This window comes from Dipodomys merriami, unplaced genomic scaffold, assembly GCF_024711535.1.
Source record: "Dipodomys merriami isolate MVZ:Mamm:240054 unplaced genomic scaffold, mDipMer1.0.p SCAF_15, whole genome shotgun sequence".
Taxonomy (NCBI): Eukaryota; Metazoa; Chordata; class Mammalia; order Rodentia; family Heteromyidae; genus Dipodomys; species Dipodomys merriami.
This window is the reverse complement of record NW_027202826.1, coordinates 5,401,446-5,428,575: the sequence shown is the minus strand read 5'-3', so window position 1 is coordinate 5,428,575 and position 27,130 is coordinate 5,401,446. Positions and strand designations below refer to the sequence as shown.

General features: G+C 38.5%; 1 protein-coding gene across 6 annotated transcripts in view; it reads left to right on the top strand.

The window, feature by feature from the left end:
• Positions 1-8,586: 8,586 nt before the first annotated feature.
• The window catches only part of Inpp4b (inositol polyphosphate-4-phosphatase type II B), a 338,999-nt gene continuing 320,455 nt past the window's right edge, over positions 8,587-27,130 (top strand). For all 6 annotated transcript variants that reach the window (XM_070022124.1, XM_070022126.1, XM_070022123.1 and 3 more), the window contains exon 1: positions 8,587-8,693. The gene's annotated coding sequence lies outside the window, so the exon portion shown is untranslated. The remainder of the gene's footprint in view (positions 8,694-27,130) is intronic.

The window sequence follows — 27,130 nt, the reverse complement described above, 5'->3', positions numbered from 1 at the left end:
TTATTGGAAACTCCTTTCAAAAGCTTGTATGGATGGAGGTTTTATCTATTAGTATTTACAAGCTAGTAATTGAAATATTTAAAATTTTATTTAAAAATAAGCACGACACAGTGGCTCACTGTAGCCTTTACTTAGTTTAAAGCAAAGATCAAGAAGATAGCAGTTTGAAAAAACCTGGACAACATGTTAGTAAGCCATCCTCTCTCCCAATCTTAAAAAGTCAAGCTGTGATCCCAGCTCTGAGGGAGGTTTAATGAGGAGGATCACTGTCTGAAGCAAGTTCCCAGACCAAAACATTAGTTCCTATCTAATAAAGAAGTCAAAGCAATAGAGTCTAAGGGCATGACTTCAAGGGTTAAGCACCTGCCTAGTAAGTTTGAAGCCCCAATTTTAAACACAGTACTACCAACAAACAAACAACAAACCTATATAATTAAAATTCATACATATCAAGGTCATAAAATACATTTTAATGAAAATGTTTCCCAAAGCAAAAGAATATTACATATGAACGAAAATGTTTTCTAGATGTCAACGTCTTGAGTGTTTGGCTTCATAGAAAGCTAGGCTGCCATGCCTGCTTCTGCCCACACAGTTGAGGTTTGCTGTGGTTGACATACAAGAAGAGATGCATATTTGTGTTGTCGAAAATGAAGCGTATTCTAGCAAAATGGTCTGCTAATTGTGAATATTTCTCTTTGATACTGCCGTAGATCTCTGCCGGTGGTAGTTTCTTGGATGATCACAGTGTAAAACATGAAACCCTATCAACACACTTTTCACACTGTTATGCCAAATCTGTTGGCCTTAATGTATAAGCAGATGCCTGTATTTCTAAGTACTTAGCTCCCAGTTTTCTGACTATGATCACTTCTCTAATTTGTGACAATAGTTACTATGAAAGTGAACGTAGAAAAAAATTCTATATATAAAAGATCAGATTGTTATCTTTCCACTGAAACAAAGCGCTGGCAAGTTGGTCTATATATTTTCCTTTTTGTGTACTTGAAACTTGTTTAGGGGGTGTTTTAGGAAAATGAATGGGCAATTTATACCCGTAGAACTTGCTTTACAAATCATAATTGTTGTAGAGAAGCCTCCAAGCGAATTGATTTGTATTGTGAAGAGTCACAATTCTACATTACAAGGGCAGTGGCATTGTACTCTTCAAAATATTGAAGCATCTAATTCTTTCCCACTTTTATTTAAATGGAGAAGCATGTCATGTAATATGATAACAAATAAAATTATATTGGACTGCTTTTTACATGCCATCCTATACATTTTATATATATATATATATTTAAGGTTTTTCCTATATGAATGAATGCAATGTAATAATTCTAAAGTAAAAAGAGAATTCTCTACAAACATATGAGAAATATCTTTTGCTTATACATAACGAAGATGACATGTTTCAAGTCCCTGAAGATTGATTTTGTTTTCTGAAACATGGGTTGACACTGCTAGGAGACAGTCAGTAGTTTAAAATCTGGCCGGGTCCTGAGGCGTCTCCTCCTCAGGGAGAGAGAGCTGCTCCCTTGGCTTGGGCGTCTGTAATTGGTCTGCAGAGCCACAGCCAAGCCAAGCCTTTGCAGCTGTAACCGACACTTAAGGGCAGAATTAGACACTGGTCAAGCCACTTCTTGGTGACAACAGGACATCTGTCACCATCTCCTCGCCTTGATTTCCTTCATAGAGTCAAGAAAACTATTAAAACATGCAATGGAGAAATCAAAGCAGTCACATATTTTGTGACTGGCTAAGGCTCAGTTCTTACAGCATACTTATCCCTATTGGATAGAAGTTGTTTGCTTTTAAAATAACAGCACTCTTCTCTAGGTGCTGACCACGTATGCTCGTAATCCTAGCTACTCAAGAGGCTGAGATCTGAGGATCACAATTCAAAGCCAACCCAGGCAGGAAAGGTTGTGAGACCTCTTCACTCCAATGAACCACCAAATGGCCAGAAATGGAGCTGTGGTTCAGGCTCAAGCAGTAGAACCAGCCTGGAGCAAAAAAGCTGAGGGAAAACTCGAGTCCCTGAATTTAGGCCCCAGTAATGGCACAAAAAAACAATCGATACAACTGTTCTTAAGTAGTACAGACAGCAGATTCTTTGCAAACCAAAGTCTTGTCTTCTCGATAAAGCAGCCCCTGGAGACATCTACTGATAACATATTTATTTTTCATGGCCATGGATTTCATGGACAAAAGCTGGGTTCTAGGTTATTTCTGCCCTTGTTTGTTATTGATAAGTCTGTGTAAACGTGTGTAGTATTTAATGTGAGATGAAATGGTCCCAGAGACAGTGCCCTAGCTGACAGGTCTCTAGGCTAAGAGCAGGAAGCAGGCTGTGGGAAGAGCAGACAGAGGGAAGGTTGTGAACCTCACATTGCTTTGCCAAGTAGGTGGACTTCAAAGAGAATTTGAAATGATTCTGAGACTTGGAAGCTGTTCAATAAAATAAATCCTGTTAACGGAAAGTACAAACAACAGAAAAGTTTTTTGACCCACTCTGTGACCAGTCTGCACTTGCAGCTGTGACATTTCTTTGTACATCAGGCTCACCTGGTTTTTCTGGCACCGTGATCATTGAGAACTTCCAAGTTCCCAACTTTATGCACGCCTCAGAATATGCAAACATACATAGGGTCATGTGCATGTCTACACCAACATGTGGATGAATGGTATCTGCGGGTGTGACTTTTTGCACAACTCACAGTTTGCCAAAATGAAAACCAGGAAGCTAGGACTTGGGTTGGGGAGGAGTCAAGTGGATGGGGTCAGATGAACTGAGAGAGGAAGTGGGGGGTGAATGCAGACATAATACTCAATAGACACACGTGAAAATGGAACTAGGGAAATTGAGGGGACAGGTGGGTTGGCAAAGATGTGGGAGAATGAGGGAAGAGGTGACACTGATGAAGATGCATTGTACTCACAAACTGATATGTAAACTACCCATAGATAACAACTGGAAAAACCACCTTACTGTCAGATGGCAGCTGCTAGTCTAGGCATGGGAACTTCTCAGTGATGCATTGTCCTCACTTAGCATGGGTAATAAGGTGTTTTGGGGGAAAGCAGCGACAGTATAGGCAGAAACCCACTCCGGGGCCTCTCTCCTGAACCAGCAGCTCCAAACCCCACTTGGGAGCATCTCAAAGTCCCAGCTTTGTTGTCAGGGAACAATTCAGTTCTGTCTTTTCTTTCCTAGGGATTTTTCCATGTTTGTTTCATCTTGGCTCACTTAGAGCAAGCACGTCTGTAAAAGGATGTTTGCCATAATGTTGTGAATAGTAAATTCCAGAAACAATACAGATATCCTCAGCAGGTTATTGGATACTTAATTTTGTATCATTGATTCATTTACCTTGATTCTGAGAAAATGTTAACACCTGGTCCCCATGTGAAATTTTGGCAATTAAGCACAGACATGTGTTATGACAATGTTTAATATAATGTATCAAGTATGAACGTTCAGAATAATTATAGAGCAGAAACATGTTCTGAATTTGAGTCACTCATTTAATGTCTACTTGTCAAGAATCAGCAGCTCTTCCATGATGAGCATCATTTTAGGTAATACAGATCAAAATTAATAAAGTATCAAGCTCAAATGCAGCATTAAAATGCCATTTGGCATGAGCTATATGTCTCTAGTTACAGCTGTTCTTGAGGCAGAGGTAGAAGGATCACAAGAAGCCAGTCCAGGATACTATCTGTCAGAAAACAAAAACTCTTGCTAGGGAGTCAGAGGAAGACATTATTTTTACAGAGCAGAGGAGGAGCACACTGTAACAGGCAAGGCCAGCCTGGCTCACCCAGCACCAAAGCCTTGGGCCTGTTACATTTTCTGTCTAATTCAGGTCCAACAGCTTGACAACAGAAGTCCAGCCATTGTGTTCTGTCCCAAATGGCAGAAGTAGCTTATTGAGAGCACACAGCGCACGGGGCAGAGGCACGATTCAAACCCGCTATTATTAGTGTGTGGATTCCATGTAGGAATCTCAGTGTAAAAATCCTTTCTTCATAAGAAACAAATGAAATAAGGCTTGTGTGGTCTATTTATATGGTGGGTATCACTTCTTCATTAAAACAGACAAATTCAGTCTGTATGCATTGGCAAAGGTATAACTCAAGACTTGTTGAATACAATGAAGAAATCAGAATGAAAAACAACGAATGATTTGCTAGGATAGGAAAGGAAATGTCATTATTACATAATTTTTATACATTCAAAAAGATAGATATATAGATTTAAAGGTTAGACATATGTGAATCACAATTTATCACAAAGTGATATATATATATATATGCTCTATATGCTGTCTCTCTCTCTCTCTCTCTCTCTCTTTCTCTCTCTCTCTCTCTCTCTCTCTCTCTCTCTCTCTCTCTCTCTCTCTCTCTCTCTCTCTCTCTCTCTCACACACACACACACACACACACAGAATGATGTTTAATACCTGGGGAAAGAAGGAGGTAAAAAAGAATATCAGATGGCCTTAATTTATTTAAAAAACCATGTTTTATTATAACTGAGATTAAAATAGCTGAACCTGTTAATGTCTGTTACATAAATGTTGTCAATGGAACTGAGTCATCTTTTCACTTTTCCCCTGATTGAAATTTTTATGATTAATAAAAGAAAATTTTAACGAATACTTCCATGATGAAAGAAATTCTGGGTAACCAAAAAGTACAACCGTTTTCTTTGCTGTAAAACTTTCAGTCATTAATTTACTAATGGAAATTAGAAATTGCCAAGAGGGTAATATCTTATGAAATATTTTCCTAAACTTATTTGACCATGAAAACATTTTATTTTATTTTTAAAAATGAAACATCTATTAACATTTCATGGCTATTTTGGGAAATGCTGTTATACATTATAGCACTTAATTTCCCTTAATTGTTTTATGTAATTTAACTTAATTTCCCTGATTATATTTTGTATCTCCTTGATGTCAGAACCTAAGTCTTATTCCTTTTAGCTAGAAAAACTTTGATGGTTTGTTAGATTGTTTATTGTCATTAGAAATTACTCTGTAGTTCATTATGCTAAATGTAGGTCTGGAGCAGGAAGTAGGAAAAGTCATACTTCTGCCATTTGAAAGCTGACTAAAAAGTAAATCTGAAGGACACATAGTTCAACATAAGTTTAACAGTACTTTTAAAATGAAATGGAGAATATTTGTGCCAAAACATTGCAAGAACTAGTAGCTAAAGAGTTCTTCATGCATTTGTCTTGCTCAATGAATAGTATGAGATATCTGGGAAATGTACCTTCATCATATTTAGGAATTGGATACAACCCAATGCATCCCATTTCTCAGAGTTAAATCCTCAGCGATTTCTCAGATTCTTGAAATCCAATCACATATTTATTTAAGTAATAAATTCTTTCAAGGAATTGTGACTAGTAGACATAACTTAAATTCCTTGATTAACAAGGATGGAATTTTGACACAACAAGGAATAAAATGAAGAGCATGATTAAGCAAGAATGTATTGACTATACACTTTATTTCTTGTGCATTATTCCACACATTAGACATTCTTAAGACAACTGCCAACTATTATGTTTGCCAGTCTTGGGGCTTGAACTCAGAACTCAGGGCCTGGACTGATTTTTTTTTCCCCTCAAAGCTGAGGGTCTATTTGAGCCACAACTCCATTTTTGACTTTTTTGTGGTTAATTGAAAATAAGTCTCACAGTCTTTCTTGCGTGGCTGGCTTTGAACTGCCATCCTCAGATCTCAGCCTTCTGAGTAACTAGGATTATCATCCTCTAATATTAAGTTGGATGTCCATTAGAGGATAATGTCTCTCTTTCCTTCAGTAATTTGTACGCATATTGACAGTAGATATTGAGTAGAAATAACTACCAAAGAAAAAAATATAAGTGATAGGTAAAAATCTACTATAGTGAAGGAGTTAGCTTATGGCCATTTGTGTTTCCACAAAGCAGTTTGTGATTATCACCCCACAATTATGCCCCTCTATGCCATCTTTCATTTGATGAAGTTCTGAACTGTTTTATTTAGTGATAAAGTATTTAGGTTTCATGTTTTAAGTTTTCATTTTGTTGTAATTCTTATAACTGAAAAAATGTTTTGGAGAACTTGTATGGAAGGATGAGTACCGTTTGTATGTTGTCTTGAGGACAACACAATGTACATTCCATATATCTGGCCTACAGAAAGCCCTACTCAACGGTGTAGCATGTAGTTACATATATATAGCAGCCTCTACTTGTATGCTAATTTTAGAGCAAATGACATAAATGAATTTGTGTTGTCAGTGATGGCTTTCCAGGTTCCCTTTGGTATTTGCTATCACCTGGAATGAAAAACCCAGTTGACAATAGCTGAATTGAGATCCTTATAGCCCAACAGAAGTAGTCAGGGAACATTTTCCTGACTATGCGTGCAATGTAAGTTTTCTTTCTCCAGCCATAACTGGCTGTCCTGCCCCAGTGTGAATTAAAGTTGTGATAAAAATAAAGTTTCATCAACTGTTGCTATTTTCTCTACTAAATGAATCCTTGTAGCAACAGCATTTTAAATGTGCTTAGTGCACAGAGTAGTAGGAAAAAAAATGAATCTTTGGCTTGGAACAATGCCTGTTCTGGAGATATATTATCTAATGAAGCAATTTCCCAATAAAACAAGCCATTTAAATTTTCACAGGAACCAAGGTACAGCCATAATCAAGTTTAAGTCTAGCATTAGTAAATCACTGTACCGTGGTGAGGGTCCCAGGTTTACTGCTCCATGGCTTGCAAATGGAGGTTTAGCCCTGGACCATCGCCTCCTGAGATAGAGCAATGAGGAGTGATCTGGCTCAAGCCCACTGCCTCTGCCGCCCCCTCTGGTGGAGGGGCCTTGGGTCTTGGATGAAGGCTGCCTCAGCCTCATCTCCCTAAACTCCCTACCTCCCTTGGGTGCAGGGCTCAGCGGTCGACTGGCTTTGGGGTTGTATTACAGTCGAGGAGTGCTAGACCTCCAATCAGTCAAAAAAATATCTGTGTAATGTAGAGGAAGTCACTGAAGGCTTTGACAACAAGAGATGTGTGGGAAAGATGTGTGCGTCCCTTTTCTGTGCCCCATCAGAAGTGTATGTGAAATGTGACATGAATTCTGTGATCAAGTGTGAATGTCCTGCAAAGTCCTGCACGTACGTAACGTGCATATATATGTATATGATATACATACAGTATAATATGTGTATTAAATAGTGCATACAATGAAAAATTAGTGAGCAACCCTTCCTAAATGGCCACAAACAGAAAGAAGTTTGAGCAGATTATTCAAAACTAGATTGCAGAGCTGACCACATTGGTGGCTCACGCCTGTAATTCCACTGTCTCTGGATGATATGATCTGGAAGTTTACAAGCCAACCTGGGCAGAGAAATATGAGAGACTCTTATCTCCAGTTAACCACCAAAAAGCCAGAAGTGGCTCAAGAGACAGAGCCACACAGCCTTTCACGAGAAAGCCCAGTGAGAGCAAGGACTCTGCATTCAAGCCCCAGTCAGCATAGGCGCAAAACCAAACCAAACGAAACCAGCTGCGTAGCGTAGTCCGCTGTGTAAGTAGGCACATCTCGTTTTTACCACTGCAGACTGAGACCTTACCGCCTATTTGCAATCATCTCAAACCAGTTATGAATTCATTCTCTCACTTTTTGTGTCCTCACTTGCTCGCCTCCTACTTATGAAAGGATTCATGGGTGTTATCGTCTCCTTTGAGTTCTCTTCCTCATCTCTTGTTAAACTCAAGATTTGATTTGTGACAAAGAATTTGCATGTGGCCTGAGTGGTTTTTCTGAAGGTCACCTCTCCAAAGTGTTTGCACAACTCCCCCACCTTATTCACACCAGTTCTTTCTGCTGCAGCTCCTCAAATGGTTCGGGAATAACAATCAAAATCATAAATTTGGGGAGGTGTGGCTAGCGAGGAGCATGAAGGAGGATGAAGGTGGCTGAAATAGACGAACTCTGAAAACTGGAGAAAGAGACGTGTTAAAGATTTGTTTGGGGAAGGGAGTTGGAAAGGAAAATGATGGAGGCAGGAGATGGAGTAGAATCAGTTGTACACATGTATCAGTTGTACACATGTACCAATTGTACGCATGTATCAATTGTACACATGTATCAATTGTACGCATGTATCAATTGTACCAATTGTACGTATGTATCAATTGTACGCATGTATCAATTGTACACATGTATCAGTTGTACATATGTACCAATTGTACGCATATATCAATTGTATGCATGTATCAATTGTACGCATGTATCAATTGTACACATGTATTGAAATAGAACCCCCCTTCCCCCCCCTCCCCGCCGCTCTCTAGAAAATGAACGTACATGAATGAAAAAGCTGTATACATGTGGGCTCACTGTACATTTAAGGTCAACGTAAAGGACAGCACCTCCTTCTCATCACATTGTCGAAACACATCCTGAATATGGTTTTGGCTAGAAGCTCAGAGAAGAACTTGGTCTTCTCGGCCCACATTGTGAGTGGTGGGTGATGTAACAAAGGCCGTGGCCCCCACAGCAAGGACAACCTGAGACCGAGATGGGCCGGGGCGGAGTCGGGGAGCCCTGGGGACGGGAGGGCCACTCTGCCGCACCCTTGTGAAGATGACTACCAGCTCAGGAAGAATTTCTAGGAAGGTAGCATTGTTCTACTTTTCTCATATTTATATATTCTTTATTTCCTTTTAATTTTGCTATTATCTTCAAGTAGTGGTTCAAAAGAGTTCCGTTTAACAAGGTGGTTGATGAATCCAGTGTATCTCAATCACTGTCATCCCTTTCAATATTCTTACCGGTCCTTACTCTCTTCACCTCTTCCCTCACTCTTCTTAGCTTATAGAATATATATTGGATTCTTTAAAATATTTTATTGTTATTAATACACTCTTATGGTTATACTGTTATGTATTATTATATGTTGTCATATATGTTATATGGGGTCACAGTTACATAAGTCAGGTAATGAATACATTTCTTTTTGGATAGTGTCACCATACATTGGATTCTTGACTGCATGCTCACCCTCTTCTTTGTGTTTGTCATTTCCCCTTTCCCATTAACCCCACTGTGTATGATTTCTACTTTCACAAAATAGACCAAATGTGACTAATTTTCCTTAGAGCAACTTCCTTGGTATCTTCTCTCTCTAACCAGTTCCTTTCTCAAGAGGTCAGGATCCCATGACCATTTTCTTCCTTCCAAACAAAAATCACTATCTGAAACTTTGTTGATTTATTTATTTTTGTCTGTTTCTACCCACTAGAATATTGAGTCTAAATGGAGACTGGATTTGTCTCCCTCAAAATCATATGCTGAACTAGTCACTCCCAATGGAATGGTTTTGAAACTGAGGTCTTTGGACATGATGGTGGAACCCTGTGAATGGGGTAGTGCATTTGTAAAAGAGCTTGCAGGGAGCTGTCTCGCTGTAATAGCCATGTGAGGATATGGGAGGAAAGATCAGGTGGCTCACCTGTGAATCTGGCTGAGGCCAGATTCTACATGTTGGTGTTTTCATTTTCAATTTCCCAATTCTCTTCTCCAAAGCTTGAGGAATAAATGCTTCAATAAATTGTTTTACGCTACCTAGACTATGGGTACTTTATTATGACAGTCTAAATAGAACAAGATACTTGTTTTCATTCCTTTCCATATCTTTAATGTCTAGATGATATGAGCATATTTGCCCTTAAGAGGAATACTTAGAAGCTTTTGAAGTACACATCATACTAAGAATGCCAGCAGCATATAATTTTAAAGGAAATTTATAACATGATTTTAATTGCATTTTAAAATTCCTTCTGCACATTGTAAAGGAAACTGTAAATAACATATACAAGTTTTTATATTTAGTATGACTACACAATTTTTTATATTTTATATATATTTTAATAGTAAAGATACTGTACAGAGAGGTTACAGTTACATGAGTAAGATAATGAGAACATTTCCTATCGAGCACTGTTACCCCCTCCTTTGTTTTCCCCTACCATCCCTTCCCTACCCACCTCCCCAACTCCTCCCTCTCCCCCCACCAAAGTTGTAAAGTTAGTTTTCAACATAGTGTCTCGTACATCTCATTGCTACAATGAGTTAACCTGCATCCTTATTTCAGCATTTTTAAAAATTTCCATTCCCCTCCCCAAATTAGAAAAATGTATATACAAGATGCAAGGTACCGATATCAAATACGGTGACAACAGGAGTTATACCATGGGGGAAGAACATACAAAAGAAATGAAAAAAATCACATAGTACATTAAAAACAACAGCAACAAAGATAAAACCTCTTGTGTCCCTATCTTGGGGTTCATTTCACTTAGCATCATCTTTTATGGTCATATGTAAATAGCTTTTGACCTTTTCTGCTAGTTATTGCAAATAAGGGAAACCATGGGACCTATGTTTCTTTGGGCCTGGCTTACTTCACTTAATATAATTTTTTCCAAGTCTTTCCATTTCCTAACAAATGGGGCAATGTCATTCTTTCTGATGGAGGCATAGAATTCCATTGTATAAATATACCACATTTTCTTGATCCATTCATCTACTGAGGGGCATCTGGGTTGGCTCCATATCTTAGCTATGGTGAATAGTGACTGCAGAAATTTGAGAGAGAAAATTTGTAACTGTTAACAAGTACAATCACCAAGTAGGAGGATTGTGGGTAATTTTTGTACTTTCGTCTTGTTTGGGACAGTCTGGCTGGGCAACACAGGCTACCCAAACACGTCCATGCCTAGATCTCCAGATTCAGCCACCAAAGTGGAGGAATTAGAGGTGTGCCCAGCTCCCCCTCAATTTCATTACAGTTTAGCGAGCAAAAACATTGTTTATAAGGTAAATGTGTAAGAAGCAAAATGAGAGATTTCAAAATCAGTCAATAACTTTCTCATTCATGGAGTTTGTTTTTAAGATTAGAGATCCCAGATGGGTGGCTGGGACAGTTACAATGAAGAAGAGGAGAAGGAGGAGGACGTAGGAGGGAGGAGGAAGAAGAGGAGGGTAACACAGTAAAGGAAACAGGATAAATGTGTGTATGATAGGTAGAGGTATTCAGAAAGCTGCATAAGGCCAGAGAGAATATTTCTTTATCATTCTCAGTCTTCTAGAGAACAGTGTAGAAGAAAAATTGAGAAAATCAGGTAAGACCATCTAAAGAGCAGTGTATGGACAAATAATTCATTCAAAGCTCAATATATTGCTAATCTTTTAATACTATCTAGCTTGAAGGTGAGCACATTGATTCAAGGTCATAATTTCTGCCTTGACTTATAAGTTAGTCAGTTGGGCTATAAATCAATAAGGGGGAAAAATGGAATCTTATCACTCACCCCTTCTGGGACTAGAATGAAGCTATATACACCTAAAAAGAGTGCTCAAATCTTTGTAATGAATAAATTAATAAACTGCTCATGATATTTTATGGCAAGCTAAAAAGGAAAATGTTGTTTTTTTCTGATGCATCGTGCCAATCTTGTGTCAAATTTCATATAATCATCTGCCATTGAGGAGATAAAATTGTCTACTGACCAATTATTCTATATCACTTACAGTCCACTGAATGCATTAGCAATATTTACCTTCACATGTTAGTGTTTTATAAGTAGCAATGGCACATCAGTTTGCCCACTTTTGATATGCGCATGTAGAAAGGATCTCAGAATTCCATTGTAAATCTAGTTCAGTAACAACTTGAAATCTTGTTTTAATTGTTACACTTTGAAGTAAAGAGTTAATTCATCTCTTTATTGTAGCTATAATGAAAATGTTCTCAAGTATTCCTTTCAAGTCTGCTGTACTGTGGCAGGTTGTGAAATCATTTCGCATGGGGGAGAGCATTAAAACATTGACACTTGGGTCCCACCTTGATGCCGATTTGGCTGGTGTGGGAACGAACAGTCTGGGCACTGGAATAAGCTCCAGAATGCAGAAAGCAAAGTTGAGAACGACTCGTTTGAACTTTTTAACACTCTATCATGTAGGGTACCATATTGCTTTGTAACTAATCTGGTGTAAATAACAAACAGCCATTATTCATTCAGAACTGGTCATTGGTACTGATTTCCAAAGACGAAGATCCTTCTATACTATACCCAGATTTTCTCTTCCATGGGTTGTCGCACTCACCATTTCTTTTAGGGTTATTGTGAAGGGTAATTCTGTGACTTCTCTACTCTTTCTAATGCTCTTAAAAAAACACAAACCAAAAAACTTCTGAGCCTTGTGTCCCACTTTATGCCTCCTGGGATTGAGCCGAAGACCTCCTCTGGCTGGCTAAAGTCCACTTGGGAGGACATGTACTTGGCGGGTTTTATTCTTCCACTGGAAAATTTTTGAATAAAAAATGAAACATGGAACATCTGAGAAGGTTAAAGTAGGAAGAATTCCTTGAACTAACTAAAAGGCACCCTGTGGAGCTCATAAAGGAATTTGAAAATTTGAATATAATTCTGCCTTATAGAGTCATAGAAAATGAAGCGAGATAAACCTTCACTCCCCTCACATCCAATTTGAAGCTCAGAAGTCTATCTGAAAATAGTGTTGAAAATTTTGGGTTGAGCAATCCGTTGTTTCTGAGCTCTGAGTTTCAATTTGTCTGGTGGTATAAAGATAGTCTTTGCATATTGATTTAGTCACAAGTTATTGAGAATGAAGGGATTTCACACTTTTATGTCTTATATGCTAATAATGAATTTTTAATTAAAAGTCTAGCTCTCAGAAAAAGAACCTCAGGAAATTCTTGAGTTTAGACCAATATAAATCACAAACTAAATGTGGGATCAAAAAATATGACATAAAATTTAAGGTCTATTACTCAATTTATAGTTGATGAAAACTGAAAATGTGCTAGAACCTCCTAAGCCAAATTAGTTTCTATCTGAGTTATCTACAGTGCTCTTCAACTAATTTGTCCAGATGTAAGTTCTCAATCTGTGTGCAAAAAAAGAAGAACTTTTTACTCTTTTATTGTGTTTGCTAACTACACTTAGATCGAGGCTCACAAGTATATTGCACTCATTTATCCTCAGTTATTGCTACAACAACTGCTTTTTAGAGCAAATGGAATCCGAAAACCTACTTATGCTAACTTCCCAGGTACTAATACAGTATGTGCAAGTTTAATAATTTTTCTAAAGATAATATGGACTAACTGAAGAGCTACTATTTTGCAGGAAGGAATGGCTAGGGGATGTGTTTCTGCATTAGTTTAACCAGTCATTATTGACTAAATAAATTGATGGCATGACCCTCTAAAGCTGATCGCGGCAGAGTGGCAGTTCGTTAGTCAGTGTGGACTAATTAAGCATCTAATTAGTTTCTTACAAGGAAATGCCTTCCTGTGGATTGTGAGTCCGGAGTGACGCAGCAAGTTCTCAGATTGGATTATCAGGATCTCAAAATCTTATAAAAATAATGATGGGCAGAGAGTGAGTTTGGTCTTGAAATATTTCTTTAACTTTTATTTTAAAGATGTTTTATTGAACTCGAACCTTCACACAAAACTCTGCACAGATGGTAAGCTTACAATTTTGTGGAAATTGATACAACTAGATAATCAATCTCTAGACAAGAGCTACCAATACCAGAAGCTTCTGTCTTCCTCCTTTTCAATCACTGTCATCCGAAAAAGATAACCATGCTCTGACTTACAACACTGCTAATGAGTCTTGTCTGCTACTGAGCATTTTAAAAAGCTGAATACCACAGTAGGAAATGCTTGATACCCACTCAACATCATATTCCTAGTGTTTGTCGATGTTGGGAGAGTTTAGCAGCCATCTGCTCCTTCTCTTTGCCTAGAAGGAATGCACCACAATGTCTTCATCTGTTTTTCTTCAATGGACCTTTGCCTTGGGTCTTGGCTAGTATCATTACTGATGATGCTCTGAATAAGTATCATTACTGATGATGCTCTGAATAAGAGTTTTGAAGGTCACACGAATGTGTGCATAGATATGCACTGATCATTGAGTATGTCTGTGTGACGTCTAGGTTGATGATTTTTTCTAAAGGGGTTGTGTGAGTTTTCATTCCTAATAGTGATGCATGGTTGTTTATTTCCTTGATTTCTTTGCCCTATTTGCATGTTACCACTTTTGTGATGGGGAGTGGTGTCTCAAGGTAGCTTCAGTATGTGTCATTTCTCCAACGATTCATGACCTTGTACACATTTTCATGTTTCCTGGCCATCCAGCCATCTTTGTGAAATACCTAGTCAGGTCTTTTACCCATTTTTCTGTTAGAATGCCTCTCGTTTTATTAAAAAAACATGATTAAAGGACATATTTTATGTCGTACTTTGGGTCTTTAATGTATATTACATGTATTTTCTCCCATTTTATTTCCAGCCACAGCATTCAATGTTAATTAATTAATCCTTCTGGTAAAGAGCTGCCCTGGGCATTGTGAAATGCTTAGCACATTTATGGTCTTTATTAAGGAATAAATTGCCATAGCAAAACTTGCTCCTTTTTCTAATGGTTGTGGACACTAAAAATCTCTTCAGATTTTGCCAAATTTCCCCTGGGCAGCAAAATTGGCTTTGGTTGAAAATAACTGGTTTAAAGTACCAAGAAATGCTATAGAATAAGTATTTACTAGTCACAGCTAGCCTTGCCACTGTTCATGGCAGAAAGCTATGAAGTAAAACAAAGAAAAACTTCACAGGATAGAGTTCAACAGCCAAGGAAGGCTTAATCAGCAATGTGGAGAGAGGGGAAAGAGATTGAGAAATAAAAAGTAGAGGAGTAGATAAATGCTGGTTCAGCTAGTGGAAAACTGATGGAGGATGTACTGGCCCCGGTTGACCAAAGTCATGTGGCTTTCGGTGTTGAAAAGCATTGAGTTTAGAAACTAGAGTCCTCCTCTCTCACACAGACTGGGAAATAGGGACTGTCCCTTCCTTCCTTCCTTCTTTCCCCCCTCCTTCCCTCCCTTTCTCCTCCTTTTCTTTCTCTTTATCTTCCTCTTTATTTTTCTCTCCTTCCTTCTTTCCTTCCTTCCTTCCTTCCTTCCTTCCTTCCTTCCTTCCTTCCTTCCTTCCTTCCTTCCTTCCTTCCTTCTCTGTCTTTTGCTTTCTCTTTCTTTCTTTCTTTCTTTCTTTCTTTCTTTTTCTCTCTCTCTCTCTCTCTTTCTTTCTTTCTTTCTTTTACTTTTCCTCTTTCTTTCTCTCTCTGTCTGTCTGTCTCTCTTTCTTTCTTTCTTTCTTTCCTTCTTTCTTTCTTTCCATTTTAGTGTTGGTCTTAGGCCTTGAGCTCAGGGGCTGGGCACTCTCCCTAACTTCTTTGGCTCAAGGTTAGTGCTCTACCACAGCTCCACTTCCAGTCTTTTCTGAGTAGTTTATTGGAGGTAAGAGTCTCACAGACTTTCCTGCCTGGGCAGATCTTCAGATCTCAGCCTCCTGAGTAGCTAGGATTACAGGCGTGAGCCATCAGCACCCAGCTAGGGACTGTGTTTTTGATAACTACATATCAAAAGAATGGCCACAGATCCTAATAAAGATATTCATGGTAGTAAAATGACCACCCATAAAGAAAGGAACCTGCTCAAGCTTGGTCCAGCTGAGGGAGTTCAGGCCTCCTTGGGTTATGGTAGTGGATCTGGAAGATGTTATTGTTAAACCGGTTGGTTATGTTTGGATTTATGCAGCCAGCACATACACTCTCAGCCATAGGGGTCTGTGAAGGTCTGGTGTGTGTGCCTGAGCCTGCTTTAATGTCCTCAACTTGTGCCCACTTCCGTGCCTATATCTTCTTGTGCAGAAAGTGGGGATCACAGGCAGACTCCTTCCAAAGCCGGTTTCCCTGGAGGGTGCTGTCAGCTAATGGGAACCATGTGATTTCCCCTCTGACATCTGTTTCCTGAAGGCTCAGGGAGTGGCCATGTTGCTACCTTTCACCCCTGGGGGTTGACACACTCAGGAGCGTAATCATTGGCCACTCCAGGCACAGATGCTCCTGCATTTCAGCTTCCCTGGAATTAGCTGAATCAGAGTCGTCTTCACTCTTAGACTATATCATCAGGAAACTGGTGACAGAGTTGCACTGCCTACGGGGTGTTATCTGGATTTACTTCCTGGAAGCCCTTGTATGTAATAGGTCCTGAAGACAATGGGTGATTTCACGCACAGATCCACTTCTCAGAAATTTATTCAGTCAGCACTCAGTCTTTCGCTTGGGTATGATGCTGTGCCCTAATCTCTTTGAATAAAAGACAAACAAGACATGGACATCTTACCAGACCTTCTTGCTTCTGGGAGATTGATTGTCCTCTTGGTTTCAATGTGGTATGATTACTTGGGGTTAAGGGCTTTGGGAACACAAAAGAAAAGATTTATTGACCCAGAGATATCTGAGAGGCGTATGGAAGCAGGTTTAAGAAAGATTAGAGTAGAACCTGGAAAGAATTTTGAGAAGAATAATGTCAACAAAGTCAGATAAAGCAGAGGACACAGGGTGGCTTAGGTAGTAAGGAACAGACAGGAAGTAGCTTTCTCTTTTCTCCCACCTCGCCCTCCAACAGGCTTTGTTGCGAGATCTCTCAGAACAACATCAGCTTTTTCAGAAATAATATCAGAACAAGAATGGGGTGCTAGGACTGTAACTGTTTAGTATTATAGCACATCCTAACTTTAGCTAGCCATCTTCCTGGCTCAGCATGACAGGTGGTCTCCCCAAACCTGCAGGGTGTCGGAAGAGGGACATTTTCTTTGTTTTGTCGCTTTCTTCACATCTCCCTTACATCCTTTTCCCTCAAGGCCCTGAGCAAGAGCAGAAGATAAGGGACAAATCACTCAGCTGTCTCTCTAGTAATCAGACACATTGTCCTGTTTCTTAGATACCCAATAGCTGGTTTTTCTCTAACATGGCATGATTCTTGAACACAATGTGGAAAGTCTTACCTCCCTCTTCCAGGCTAACAAACTTCCTAAAAGTCTCCATACCAAATGCACGTTGTACTCGTTGCATACATAGCTGGTGCTGAGGATGCGGAAGAGGTGAAGATGTGCTTGGATTTGTGTGCACAGGTCTGGATTGGACTGTCTGGCGCCTCTTTTTGGAATGTATGAACATTTGTCACCTGCCTTCCTCAATTTTAGGACCTTAGCCAAGACCCATAGGCTCTAGAAACCTCTTACATTTAATATCCTGGTACATTTAAAGTATAGAATAATTTCGGTATGCAGCACACAAATGTTTTTCTTTCCTTCCTTTATTTTACTTTCTATACTAGAGAGGCAAGTGTTTTACCCTCGAGACAAGCTTCCAGCCCTTTGTTTCATTGTGTCTCACAGACAGGATCTCATTCTTTTTGCTCAGGGCTGATTCTCAGACCCACTCTCTTTATATCTCTTCCTCTTGCATAACTGGAATTATAGGCTTGTATCATCATGCCTGCCCTTCCTTATTTCTTAAACAATTCTCAGTTTCATTCCACTGTCTTATATTTCAGTGATTCATATGAGAAATTCCTGTCAGATGTTTTTCTCTGTGTGCTTTCAGACTTTGTATTCACCATAAGGAATACCTTTGCTGTATTTCCAGAGCTCTTTCTAGAGGCGGGGGCATGTGCTCAAGTGCCTCATAAGTATTCCGATGAATGCCTTGTGGTAGAATTATAGAGCTTTGGCCAGATTATAAAAGTGAGATGATGGAGGAAAAAGTAAAGTTAGGGAGGTTATAGATTGCTCTTTCAGGATATAATGGGAAATTCCTACAAATCTGGGAAGTTTAGTCTCTTTATAAATTGGTTGAAAGGAAGGACACTTGAAGACTGTTGACAAATACCATTTTTTTCTGGGAAAACTCTTGATTCCATCCCATATCTAGGCAGTCACAGATTTAGTTTCCTGGTGAAAGGAGTTTATATCTCTGCATAGCATGTCTTGGACAAAAGGTAGCTAGTAATTTTAAATCTTTAAAGCAAAATTATCCCATAATCTGAACAGAATCAAGAAATCTTAGTTGGCTTTTATTAGCTCTCCTAAAAACAAACTGTAGGTTGTATATGCATTTAAGTCAACAAAGTTATAATGTATTCAAAGTTATAATGTATTTTTTTTGGATTAAGTGGGATGTGGTAACTGTAATTTCTTGTCCTTATCTATTTGATTCTCATTGCTTAACCCATATAAGGTTTCCATGTCATACTTTTCTATCTCTAAATTTGGATTGCTTCTTTAGAAGTCAAGCAAACAACCAGAGTTTCTTCCCAGTGGAATTAAGCCTCTGTTCTGTTTCCTTAGATAGACTGGGTGTTTTAAAAATTGAATTGATGCTTTATCTTCATTCTTGTAGACTCAAGGCAGATCACATGTCTGATGGAACATTTTCTGCTTTATCCAACGTCAAAGATCTTGATAACCAGTCTTCTCAAAGACAAAAGGTCTTTCCAAGTAACTTCTTAAAATGCCTTTTACATTGTGGGAAATTGAAATCATCTCTTAAAATCAGACTAGATAGTTACTGCCATATAATTTGCCTCTATATTTGACAGCTCTAACTGAGAATTTTGTCTTCTAATAATCAAATAAATTTATAGAGATTATCTTCTAATCTAAATGCATTTCAAACTATTCCTTTTCCATAGAGAGCCTCTTTATAATGACAGATGGTGTTTCAGCAAAATCAGAGTCATTGTCAACTTTTACAGTGGTTGTAATTCTTTCAGCTTTCTTTACTCACAGTGCCCTGTAGGATGGGGCTTTTACCTATCAGATGGCATTGGTAGATGTGGGTAGAGCTGAGTTTATGTGTTGCTTTGGTTGGCATTTTTAGATACTGACTTACTTTCCTTAATGAAATCATCCAAGAAAAATTAGTACACTGATGAAATACAAGTTACAGGATATATAATATACTGTGACTTCAAGTTCTTTTAAAAGTTTATTAAAAATCTAAATTTTTCCTGTGCAGGATAAGCTCTGAATGTGGTTTTGTCTTTTCATTTGTCAATACCTTCCTCATTTCTTTGTGCCACATGGGACACAGACCACACAACCTGCCTAAGCACTTCTAAACACTCTCTTCATTGTTTTCTGCATTCCAGATGGGTTCTGGGTTGACACATGGATGACAGGTAAGCCATTCATCTTAGTGTTGGGCATGGCTGAAGGCCTTCAATGTGCTGTTAGGAACTGAAGTGCTGCTAGGAGATGAAGAGTCCTCCTGAGAAATAGAACTGTGTTAGGATGGTGATGAGAAAGCCAATGAAGTTCAAAACACACCAAGAATCCAGACAAAGTTTTGCTTCACTGATTCACTGATTGATGATGTTGACTATCTACCTGTGTTGAGCCAGTGAGGCACTTGCCTTAAGTATATTTTAGATTAGGGGATGTTGATCACTATGAAACATTTTGTGATTTAGGAGTCCTCTTGAAAGTCTTAAAGGACATATTTGTTCTGCACAAAATTGGTCTTTTAATCATTAACAAATGTCCTTTTGTTCATCTCGCACTTTTCTTTCTGATGAGTTGTCTAGTTATGGGAACATATTAGACAGAAATTGGGTTTGTTAAATGCTGAGACAAATATAACTTGGTCATAGTACATTGCTGGTTGGTTTGGTGTTATGACTTCTCATAGTTATAGTGATGTTGCAAGAGCTGGGGCTTAGCATTGATGATCACCTCAGTGATAGGGATGACTTGGCTAGTGTATTTGGAAAAAAGGCTAGTTTATGTGGCACACAATGAAGCACAGTTGTTAGTCACATGCAGGCTCTAGTAGCCAAATGTCCATGTGGGGCAAATTCAGAGAAAAGGCAAACAACGAAAACTATTTCCCCAAATCACTTTACCATCTTCCCTGCCTTGAGATCTTTATCGTTCTGATGATATACCGTAAATTATTTTGGTACAGATACCTTCTTTTTCTTTTATCTACTTTCCAGTTTGTAATTCTGTCTCCCCCAGGAGTGACTAAATCTCCATTCTTTCTAATTTGCTTTATAAATATCAGTGATAGAAAGTAATATTTCATGTCATTACATTGAGAACTGACAGGTAAATCTGCAGTAAGGAATTCATTGCTCTGATAAAGTTAAGGCTTAATTATCTACTTTAATAGCCTGAAGCAGATATGTGAATAATTCAAACTTTGAGTCACTCAAAGTCATTCACACACTTGACATAGCTAGACTTAAAAAGAAAATAAAAAGAACAGAGTACAGGAGAATATATTTGCTGCAAAGGCAAAAATATAATATCTATTTCATTAAGAAACTATCTGAGACAACAGGAAAATAATACTCTAATAAAGAAATGAGGGTTCATACATTTCTTCTGGGTACCTATGGCTTAAGTGTATAATCCTAGCTTGGGGGCTAAGACCTGAAAGATCTTATTTTGAAGGCAACTCAGGCAGAAAATTCTATGAATCTACATCTCCAGTTAACCAGTACAATGCTGGAGTAGAGCTTTGGCACAAGTGTAGAGTGCCAACCAGGGACAAGAAAGCCAAGAGAAAATGTAAGGCCCTGGGTCTTCCATCCTGGGACCATTGTATACACACACACACACACACACACACACACACACACACACACACACACACACACACACACTCACACACACACATACACACACACATCCATATATGTGAAGGGAAGCTCTCTTTTGCTAATAGTGGAAGTAAAAATTAGGACCACTATCTTAGAAAGCTGTAGAGCAATAACAATAACTAATAAAGATAACCATGTCTATTTACCCCGTGACCTAGGAACTCTACTACTATAATGAACTAACCATCAGGTATATCTATATCTATAATATATAGATATATATAAAATATATAGATATGTGTATATATATATATTCATGAAAGTACATTCATAAGAATGTCAGAACAACACTAATTACTTTATATATTTCATTTATAGCCAGAAAGTGGTAATTTGTCAAATGTACATTTACATGTCTGAAGACATTTTTGTACAATCATAGAGCAATATAACTCAGGACAATGAGAATGAGACCTAGATGGAGCACCAAAAAAATGAAAAATAAAGTCAACAAAACTAGCTAGAAAACATGAGTTACAAAGTTTTTTTTTGGGTCCGGTCGTGGGGCCTGAACTCTGGGCCTGGGCGCTGTCCCTCAGCTCTTCAGCTCAAGGCTAGCGCTCTACCACTTGAGCCATAGCGCCACTTCCAACTTTTTTCTTTTTGCTTATGTGGTGCTGAGGAATCAAACCCAGGGCCTCTGGCTTGCAAGGCAAGCGCTCTCTACCACTGAGCCACCTTCCCAGCCCCAAGTTACAAATTTCTATGAAGATTAAAACAGGCAAAACAGGAATTCTGCTTCAAAGTAGTTACTGTGTAGTAAATTGTGTGAGTTCACCTAAACAGCGGCCAGATACAGAAATGCTGGGTGAATTACAAAATTCATATTTTCAGAAGTACCAGAAACCTGTGGAGTTGAGGCACAAGAGAATGGTGCCCCAGATGGTCAGACCATTTGGGGTGCTCAGAATCAACACTTGCCTTCTTTCCTGGGGCACCTGTGCACATAGGGTGATGATGGAGATTCAGGTGTTCAGAGAAAAGTAAGGAGCTCTCTTGGCAGACACAAAACCAAACCAAATGAGACAAGACAAAAAATCAGCCAAACTTGGAGTCATCACTCAGCACAGAAGTAATAAAACTAGAGAAGTGAGGGGCCTCAAACACATGGCATGTTTACCACTCAGTGCATTCTAAGGTTTGAATGATAGTATGGGGCTACACCCTTCCTGTCAGCTGGTGTTATTCAGGGTAGCTCTTCATCTGCTGTGGTGAAATGCTGAGATGATAATCCATTTAGTAGTAGTGGGAGGGGCTTCGTTCAGATCATGTGTTGGGAAGGTGCAACCCATGGCATTTTGTCATGCTCTCTGTGGAGGAGAGCACACCCCATGCAGCAGGAGAGCGTGGCAGAGGAGGCAAAGAGGTGAGGGAAGGCCCCAGGTCCCAGGTCCCAGGTCAAGCCCCCCCCCAAAGGTCTAACTTCCTCCCACTGGCTCTGCCTCTTAAAGGTATCACTGCCTCATACTGACAACAAAGCCTTCAACACATGGGCCTTTGGGAACCATTATTCAACCTACAGCATATTGTTGCCTTTACTGAGATTAAAAATAGTAGAAAATAGAAGAAGCAACATCATCGCCAAGGGTGAATTGACAGAACTACTGTTTTCTTTTTCCCAGAGACACAGTTAAGGATTCTAATGTCAGCGGGAGGCTGAGAATCCGGGCTAGTTTGCAGTATGGGTCATGGGAAGAAATAAGAAAATATGTCCATCACCAAAAGTGCAAATAATCAGCAGAAACTGACTCCTAGAGACTCCAGGCACTGAAAATCACAGGGCACACACAGGCCGAGAACAGGGCTTCTGAAGGTCACAGGGCACACACAGGCTCGAGTACAGGGCTTCTGAACAGCTACTGCAAACGTGTGGGAAACCTTAAAGAAAATCTAGGAGAAAGTGAGAGAACAGATAGCTATTAATAATACAGAAGTGGAAATGATTAAAAAAAGACATGTTGAGATTCTGGAACTGTGAGGGGAAAATGTACAAAATTTGAACTTTCAAGAAATTGCTGGAAGGGAACTGCAGCAGATTGGAACTGCAGACAAAAAGAATGAGTGAACAGACAGAACAACAGACGGCCCCAAGTTTGAAGGAGAAAGAGCAGAAACGAGTCACCATTGTCTGTGACATGATGTCAGAGGTATAAAATGTGAGGATTCTTGGAAAAAGAAAGCCATGGAAATGCAAAACAATGAATGATTCCACAAAAATTCCAAACATGATAAAAATATAAAATCAATGGATCAAAGAAATGCATACCACTAATTATTTTAGTTAAACATAACCAAACTAAGAACAAAAGCCAGAATGAGAAAAAAATATGCATTGCATATAGGAGAACAAAAAAACCCCTAAATTTTGTATATCTCAAAAGTAACCAAAGCCAGGAAAAAGATGGAACAGTATCTTTAAACTTTTAAAGGGGGAAGTAAAATCATCAGAATAGTGAAATAAGAACATATTTCAGTTTGAGAAAGTTCTGTGTCTGCAGAATTGTACACAAGAAAAGTTAAAGTAGATTTTGCTAAGGTGAAGAAAAGTGATTTTCAGAAAGGGATTTGTACCAACAGGGAAAAAAAAACCAAGAGCAGCAAAAAGCAAAGGAATTATAAATAGGTTGGTGAATGTGAAAGTCAATATTTGATGTTTTTGTTATTTTCTGTGACTGGAAACTAGGATAGTTAAAATATGTTCTCTTTTGAGGTCATAGCCCATGGCAACGTAACAAAATATTAGAGCTATAATAAATAAAACTATAATTAAAACTCTGATAAATGAAGGATGAAAATTGTAACCTTTAGAACTAGAAGGTTATCTTAAAGTTATAATTAACAAAAAGGCAGTAAAAATAAAATAAAAAACACAAGCTTTCTGTTCTCCTTCCTGTCTTCTTGGTCACAGCCTCCCTGAGAGTTGTGGAGATCCCCGTGTGGTTTTAATTTGGTTGTCCTTCCTGCAGGGTGATGTGAAAGGTTTTTTTTTTTTTTTTTCAAATGCACATTGGCCGTTTGTATGTCTTCTTTTGAGAAAGGTTTCTTCATTTCCTTTGCCTTCAAAGAAACACAGAAGGAAAGAGTAAATAGAGACCTTCAGTGGCGCACTGGTTACCAGAGCAGGGTGCACAGAGATGCAGAATCAGAAAGATGTCAAAAAACTTGCAATTCCAACTCCTCAGAAGTGACTTCCGGAAGTGTAGTGCATAGTCGATGATAATGCATTGAAAATAGTTGAGAACAAATTTTAACTTTAAGCTATTTTACTGCAAAAAGCATATATTGCATTGATACATTATCTTATTTTATCCTATAATATACCTGTACATCAAAACACTATGTTGTACCTCACAAATACATTTATTTTATTTGCAAAAGCAAGTGATTATAATAAGACCACAGCCCACCCCACATCTAAAGAACACATATTGTTTATAATACAAGAACTCTTAATTTAAAAATATACATAGATGCTGAAATAAAAGAATGAGAGAATAGATACCATGTAAACAGTAATTATTACAAAGCTCAGATTATAGCTGTGAGCCACTTTTTGCTGTTGGTCTTAGTAGCACATTTCTAAACTCATGGATCAAAGAAGAAAGCCCTAACAAGGCATTGGTAACTCATACTTGTATTGTTAGCTGTTCAGGCAGCTAAGATCTGAGGATAGTGGTTTGAAGCCAACCTGGGCAGGAAAATCTGTGAAAGTTTGATCTCCAATTAATGACCAAAAATCTGGAGGTGGAGATATTAGTTTAAAAAAATAAGGGACAGTGCATGGGCCTTGAGTTCCAGCCCTAGTATTAGCATAAAAGAAGAAGAAGAAATCTCTGAAAATTATAAAAATGTTTTCATCTAACCAGCATATAAAAAGTATAAATTTGGAGATGTAGCAAAACTAGTATGAAAGCAATATACATTTTAAGATACTTACATTGGAGAAGAACAGACACTCAAAATTTGTGACTTGTTTTTACCCAGAGAAGCTTAAAAGGAGAGTATCTTAAAATCAAACTAAAAGAATGGACACAAGGAAGAAAACCCACAAAATAGAAAAAGTCAAAAAAGTGGTAAAAAGAACAGAAGTTGGTATTTAAAACACTTGTCAGATTGATTTGATTTGTACTTAGACTGATCAAGTAGAGAGAAACTGTGAACAATTAACTTCCAAAGAGAAACCAACAGTATTATAGCTATATACTATAGATATTAAGAGGAATGAAGAAAATATTATGGGCAGTGACCAATTTTGCATGTTTTGGAAATAAAGTTTACAATTTAGATGGAAAGAGAGACTTCCTTAAAGGATGGTTTATTAAAATTGTCTCAAAAAGACAAAAGTTAGGAGCCTTCCTATATTTACTAAAGAATACATTTTTAATTGAAAACATTTCTGAAAATAGGACTCCATCCAGGTTACCATAGTTTCGAAGGTGAATTTGAATAGATACTTAGGGGGGGAAATTCCAGTCTTATACAAACTCTCACACAATGTAACACGAATTAGGGACTTAGGAAGACCTCCTGATTGTACAACCCAAGTGCATTCCATTAGCCCCATGGTCAAGGAAACTCCATAACAAAACATAGGCAAGTCAATTACATTACCCATGAAGAAGTTAATAGATTACGAGAATTTAGAATTTCTCCCAGAGTTCCAAGATTGAGCATTCTAAAACAGATGAGGTATTGCACCATATTAGCAGAAGAAACCCTGACCATGACAATGAGGCATTTGGAAAATTCAACAGTCGTGATTAAAAAAAAACTATCAGAAAATTTAGGAATAGAAAAGAATTAAATCTCATGATGTGCATTCATAAAAATTCTACAACCAACATTGTTCTTAAGGGTATGAATTATATGTTCCAGTTAAGAATGGGAACATTGTGTAGACAAGAAATCCAGATTAGAGACTTAATTCAGAAGGAGTAAATAAAATGATCTTTACTTCCAGTGGATGTGTGTGTAGATTATTTTGACCAGTCTAAAATTCCACTACCAGAAGCAAGTGGATACAGAAATGTCACACAATACAGGGCAAACTTCTGTACATGTACACACACAAGGAAATAAATTGTAGGTAATTATTTGTAAAAAAAAAATCATCCCCTCAACATAAACTACTAAAGGAATATTTAATAAATACATGTGACATTTCCACAGGAAAAAAGACCATAAAATTTACCAGGAACAAATGTACATCACATCTCTCTATACCGCATCAGCCAAGAATCAGCTACCCGATTGCATAGAAAACTGGACAGCATCACATAGTGCTGTGTGTAGGATCAAAGGAGAAGGTTTTGATGACTAGCAGCTGAGTACTAGCCTAGCCTTATTGCTATTTAGTAGTGGATGTATCTGGTAGGTAATTTAGATCATTTCTATAATAAGGAGAACATTTAATTGCCAGTTCTAGTAATGAATGAATGGTTACCTTGTACAAGAAAAACTTAAATTCAGTCGATCAAGAGACTGGGTTTGGAATTTGATTTTTCTAATCGCTATCTTTCTTTCTTTCTTTCTTTCTTTCTTTCTTTCTTTCTTTCTTTCTTTCTTTCTTTCTTTCTTTCTTTCTTCCTTCCTTCCTTTCTTCCTTTCTTCCTTTCTTTCTTTTTCTTTCCTTCTTTCTCTCTTTCTCTCTTTCTCTTAAATATTTTAGTGATACAGCGTTCATTTGCCTGCCTTCTGTCAAACCCTGAGCCAAAGGCGTTGCCCAAATTTCCTGGGGATGATACAGAAGAAAGGAACACACAGGGCAGACAAGACATGAGACAGAAAAAATGATAGGACGTGGAAATGCCCCCATCATAAAGCTCAGGAAACAAGAAAGGACACAGGCAGGCAGAAGAGCCAGGGCCTCTGAGAGACCCAGACTAGTATAGAAGAGCTGCTCTGCCAGAGAAGTGTTCTTGGCATTTATCAAGATGAGGTTCCCAGGCACAGTGCCAAGCCCAGCCCCTGCCAACCATTCTAAACATGGCAGCCTATATCCCATGAACTCCACCAGCATCCACGTCCCCATGGGTGCTGGTTGGGAAGCTGGGGAAGTGGGGTCAGGGAGTGAACCAAGGCCTCTTGGTGATGGAGGTTCTCATCCGGCCATATCCGTGGTCCACTCAGAACCTCTGGGGAACCGTGGTCTGCTCGACCCCTGCCCAGGGCTCTTAGAGCAAGAGTCTCTCATGAAACCATGGTGTGAAGTGGATCTTATGAACGAGGAAGCTCTTGTGTTTTCTAGTACTTAGTGAAAAGGTTTTACAAAATGAAAATCATGATGCTTATATGTTTGTGCTAGAGATTACATAGAAGCATCTAAACTATTTGAACTGTGCGTGTGCATGTTTTAAGATAAGTTATTTTCTTTCTCCACTCTGACAAGAGCAGCAGTACTTGCTGTGATGTTTGTGTTTGGAGAATAGAGGCTCTCCTCGCCCAAGTATCCTTACTGTTTTGGTGGTTTGGAGATAGAAACTTCAAGTTGAAAACCTGAGGTTGGTTGG